We start from the raw sequence: 6,175 nt of genomic DNA, 5'->3' as shown, positions 1-6,175 counted from the left end.
AAGAATGCCAAGTGTTAAAAGTTGTATGTACCTCTAATCTGGTAAGCTTTAAATCAGATTTTTATATTAAAAATTGCAACATTCCGATAACATACCGAATTTATATATATATATATATATATATATATATATATATATGTAAATCGTTCCATTTAAATGTTTTAGCTTTTGAATGTCACAGTAAATTTCTCTATCTCAATATATCAGAAAATGTTAGTAATGCGGTAGAAGACATTAGAAAAATGGGAAAGATGTACCTTAAACTTGAAGAGATTTCTTTTTGCTTTAAACTGTTACTGCAAATCTAATTTCCTTATTAGCAGAGTCTACGTGTATAACTTTTTTTCTTTTTCCATGTGTAGAAAAATTACAAATGTGTTATAGTTCTGGTTGATTTGGAGAGAGAAGAGGTACAACAAGAACCAGCAAGATTTCTCAATCTTCTTAAAACCTACTTTTGTCCCTTTCTCGTCTTGTTGAATTTCTCAACACTTCCAATATTCCATAACCCTATAGAAATTGTTAACACCAAGCGGTCTGCTTTCATTTCGAAATAGTAGAAAATTAAATCCTGTTAAAAATTTACAGCACAGAGAAGGCATTTATGAGCACAAATGGCGAAGATGAGGTTCACGACCTTACTTGAACAAGATCTGTTCTATAGGCTCGTATCCACTGTATCCTTGAGTTATAAGGAGACGAGAAATCAAGTTTGGTTGATGAGACATGGTCATTAGACCAGACGGCCCTCGGATTATGGTCCCGTAGATGATCGTTCTTAGCCCCTAACCATGGGTGTTGGGATGGTTTTTTTTGCTCTTGGTTTTCTTCATTTATGTTACTTGAAGCTGGTCTTAAGCCGTCCCAAAAAACTGCTTCAACCCTACATTCACTTGAAGAACATTCTGGGGAAACAAGACTCTGCATAAACTAAACAATACTCAATGCTAGAATGTAATTTCTAAATTCTAATTTGGACAAGACACCTCTACCAAAAGTATTTGTTATTTTGGATTAAAAAAAGAAAAAAAAAATCAATGCTAGAATATTATAAAAATTACAATTTCAAATCTCGCTTTCTCCTTAGGGGTCGTTTGGTATAAAGGATAAGGTGGGATAAGACGTGTGATTAAATTTATACCATGTTTGGTTGGAGGTATAAATTAATCGTGGGGATAAATTTATACCCCCAACCAAATACGGTATAAATTTAATCCCAGACTTAATCCAGGATATTCTATCTTATCCCACATTATCCAATCAAACTTGAAATTATTTTATCCCACCTCCTATATGGTGTAAATTAATCCTGGGATTATAATCCCGGGATAATTTAGTTCGTGTACCAAACGACCCCTTAAGAATTTCAAAAAGTTTGAGTATACCTTCATATTTTTCTCCTTAAGGTATCACTCATATAAAAACACAGATAAAAGAATCATGTATATACATTTTTTAAATTTTTTGTGTCATTCTAACAAATTTCTCCTCTAATTATTGAAAATATTTCATCAAATTATTTCTTGGAAACTATGAACAAATAAACTTTTATACATTGCATATATAAAATTTTTATATGAAACTACATTGTATCTTCCAAACACCATTAAAATTTTAACTCACCACCAATATCCACTTCAAAAAATCTGTACTCATAAAATATTATTAGGACCCAAAAAAGAAGAAGAAAAACAATAAGCAATCACATAAAAAAAATAAGAAGAAGAAGCAGACATTTGTACAGAATAAGAAGCAAAATTATTGCGTTTCACTATTTTTTTAAGTGGCAGCTCAAATTACAAAATGAATCAATAAAAAGAAATGAATATATGGAAATGAGAGGATGTTAAATGAATTGTGCTAGTGGACAAATGCATGTTGAGGTTTATATAAGTGTCTTTGTAAAAGCCATTTGCTAACTACTAAATAACCAAATAAATAAATAAAATATAAATACAAATGGAAGAGAGAGAGAAAAGTAAAAGGTATGGGGAAAAGGAAAAGTTCTGAGGGAGACGTAGAAAGAGAATAAAAGTTACACTGGGAAAGAAATATACCCTAGGTAGAGAAAAATCGGTACTTAGGGTGGTCAAGAGGAGAAAAATCTGTACATTGGAATAATGGCTATGCATAAGGTAAAATATGATATGACACGTGGTTATCTAAAATGAGGACACATGAAACCCAAGATGAGAATGGCCGAAGTCCAGATGCAGCAGTTCCGCTTGTCATCGAAAATGATAACAATCATAAAGGTATAGTAAATGCTCTGAGCCCGGTAGCATTTACTATGGAATATTCTACAATATTAAAAGCGACGATCTGTTATAGAGAATTTGTCATTTATATTCAATGTTATATCTTCATCAATGACCCTCATAATTGACATTAAAGGAGAGCATGATCCTAGGACCTCCTTCCCTAGAGATAGCTATAAATAATTGTCACGACCCAAATTCACCCTCCGTAGGATGTCGTGATGGCACCTAATCTCTAAGATTAGGTAAGCCTAACATTTTTTGCGAAAATACATAAAATAAAACTGAAGCCAAATTCTCAACCTATGCAATTAATATAAAACTGCAATTCAATGATTTCAACTCCCAAAATGCGGTAGATATAAGTCACAAGCTTCTACGAATTTATTCTAAGTGTCTCAATACATTAGAGTCTAAAGAGAAATTAGGAAGACGACATAATAAATATAGAGGGAGACTCCGAGGTCTGCAGATGCTGGCAGATGTACCTTGAAGTCTCTGTGTATAACTAGTTCACAGATACCTGGTCTGATAGGAAGTACATGAATCTGCCAAAAAGACGTGCAGAAGCGTAGTATGAGTACACCACAGTAGTACCCAGTAAGTGCCAAGCCTAACCTCGGTAGAGTAGTGACGAGGTCAGGTCAGACCCTACTGAAAATAATAATAAATAAGGCAGAAATTTATAATAGGGTAATGAAGTGACTGAGAAATAAACAAAATTTACAGAAAGATAACAACAGAACAATTAGAGGTAAACAATAGGGGCACTCTCCAGGTACCGCCTCGTAGTCTCAAAAGTAAATATACAGTACATGGGGATCTCCCGAGGAACCGCCTCATAAACCCAAAAATAAATATACAGTATAGGAGGAACTCCCGAGGAACCGCCTCGTAGTCCCAAAAGTAAATATACAGTACATGGAGATCTCCCGAGGAACCACCTCATAGTTCTAAAAGTAAATATGCAGTACAGGTGGATCTCCCGAGGAACTGCCTGGTAGTCCCAAAAGTAAATATACAGTACAAGGGGATCTCCTGAGGAACCGCCTCATAGTTCCAAAAGTAAATATGCAGCAGGTAGTCGGAGGAACAACAAATTTTCAGCAAGAAATCTTACAGGTAAAGATTTAAATCAAATCAAGGAAAGCAGGTAATTTAGTTAAGCATGTTGCACATATTGCACGTAAGAGTTAAGGCACCTAGACATGTGATACTAGGATAAACATGATCACTACATATGCTAAGGCAACTCAGTTAAAGAATTTAAAAGAAGACAACTCAGTTAAGGAAATTCAAAATATGACAAATCAGCAAGAACCGAATTTTCCATATTCAGCCTGTGTACGCACTCGTCACCTCGCTTACACGACGCTCACATATCACAAATGGTTACAACAGTTCCAAAATCCAAGGGGATTTCCCCCATACAAGGTTAGACAAGTCACTTACCTCAAGCCAAGCTCAATCAGTCAATAAGAATGCCTTTCCCTCGATTTTCTGACTCCGATCGGCTCAAAACTAGTCACAATTAATTCAATTCAGTTAATACAAATTATAAAAATTAATTCTATATGAAAGTACAGGTTTTTCAATAAAAATCCAAAATTTAACTCAAAAATTGCCCGTGGGGCCCACGTCTCAAAACCCGACAAAAGTTACAAAATATGAACGCCAATTCAACCACGACTCCAAAAATATAAATTTTACTAAATTCCGACATCAACTCGACCCTTAAACCATCAATTTAAACTAAGAGAGTTTTCAAAAATCTTCCAACTCAAATCACCAATTAAATGTTAAAAACAACCATGAATTCGGGTAATTTCACCAAAATTGAGTTGAGAACACTTATCCCAATATTTTCCTTGAATACACTCATGAAAATCGCCTTACCCGAGCTCTTAAAATCCAAAAATAGGTAAAAATGGCCAACCCCCAAATTATATATTCTGTCCAGGGATTTTCGCTTCTGCGGGCTTCCAGTCGCACTCGCGATGCCGCACCTGCAGAAATTCCATCGCAGGTGCGGACTCGACTTAAAGCCAAAAATCTCTCTCATGCGGACCAAAGCTCGCACCTGCGAGCCTGCTTCTGTGGAGGGCATTTCGCTTCTGCGACCCTGCCCTAGGCCGACCTTTCCGCTTTTGCGGTCACGTCTCTGCATCTGCGGCTCTCTTCTCGCACCTGTGCTCCCAGCTGGGCCAAGCTAGCCTCGTACCTGTGACCACACGCTTGCTTCTACGAGTCCGCACCTACGGACAACCCCTCCGCAGGTGCGATGACACTAGAAGCTGGAATGCTTCAGCAATTCTCACAAGTCCAATTCTAGTCCGTTAACCACCCGAAACTCACCCGAGGCCCCCGAGACTTCGACCAAATATACCAACAAGTCTTAAAACATCATACAAACTTAGGTGAAGCCTTGAATCGCATCAAACAACGCTAAAACCACGAATCATACCCCAATTCAAGCTTAATGAAACTTAAGAATTTTCAACTTCTACATTCGATACCGAAACCTATCAAATCAAGTCTGATTGACCTCAAATTTTGCACATAAGTCATAAATGATATAACTGACCTATTAAAATTTTTAGAATCAGATTCCGATCTCCATATCAAAAGGTCAACTCCTCGGTCAAACTACCAAGCTTAAATATCTATTTTAGCCATTTCAAGACTAATTTAACTACGGACTTCCAAACACTTTTTCGGACATGCTCCTAAGTCCAAAATCACCATACGGAACTATTGGAATCATTAAAATATATTCCGGGGTCGTTTACACATAAGTCAACATTCAGTCAACAATTTTCAACTTAAGTTTTCATCCTTGAGACTAAGTGTCTCAATTCATTCTAAAACCTCACCGGGCCCGAACTGACTACCTCGACAAGTTACATAACAGCTATAAAGCATAAATTGAACAGTAAATGGGGGAACAAGGTTTTAATACTCAAAACGACCTGTCGGGTCGTTACAATAGTGAGCTCAGTCATCACTGTAAAGGACATGAACTTTCTGGCTCAATTTATACTCTATTCTATACAAAGCTTCATACAATTGTACCTTCTTTCTTTTTGATCTCATCATCATTGTGCCTAGAAAAAATATCTAGGAATTTTTAACTGTACCGTTTTATGGGTATACATTTTGGCCTCCACCGTGGGGCATAGACAGTCGTGCAATTAAATTGATCTTTGCAATTTTTACAAACGTGTTTTGATTACTTTGTCTTTAGAAAAAAATCACAAAAATGAGAGATAACACTGTTAACGACACACGCAACCCTGAAACTTGAGGGGATCAGTATCATTTTGAGGATTCAATCAGTGACACCCGCAGTGAGGGGAATGACGACATGCCGGTGCATGACAGATAGTACCCTCGATAGGTTTGGGAGGCAACTGCCGATGATGATGACGAGGAGCATATAGCGTATGTGGTAAGGGTCCTGCAAGAGCATCATGCAATCATTCTAGGCCATCTCACACGGCATGATCAGGTTATGATGGAACTGAAGCATGCGCTATCAGGTCCTTTGAATAATGCAAACAGAAAAGATCCAATTGCTCCCGTTGTTCCCGTATACCAAACAACATAGAAAGTCGATAATAACACTCCCAGTGGTGAAGTTGGCTCTGACAGGGCTGTGGGGAGCAGATCCGGTCTCAACAATAAGAACGATCTGTTCAAGGATGAACTTTTGTGGTTCATAAGGGAAGTAAAAGCCCGCATGGATCAAATCCCGTCTACGCCACCAGTATTGAAAGGCCCGAGCTCGAAGAAGTATAGTCAATTACAGTACAAGCCGAGTGTGGCTCCAAAACTAATCACAAAATGGTTCAAAATGCCTGAAATTCCAAAGTATGATGGAACTTCAGACCCACAGGAGCATATTACTACATATGCAA

General features: G+C 37.2%; 1 pseudogene; it reads left to right on the top strand.

The window, feature by feature from the left end:
* The first annotated feature begins 632 nt into the window (after positions 1-632).
* Positions 633-818, top strand: LOC117277215 (small nucleolar RNA U3; annotated as a pseudogene).
* Positions 819-6,175: the final 5,357 nt, after the last annotated feature.

Source organism: Nicotiana tomentosiformis, chromosome 2 (assembly GCF_000390325.3).
Source record: "Nicotiana tomentosiformis chromosome 2, ASM39032v3, whole genome shotgun sequence".
NCBI classification, from domain to species: Eukaryota; Viridiplantae; Streptophyta; class Magnoliopsida; order Solanales; family Solanaceae; genus Nicotiana; species Nicotiana tomentosiformis.
The sequence above is the reverse complement of the archived record's forward strand: the minus strand, read 5'-3'. Positions and strand labels throughout refer to the sequence as shown.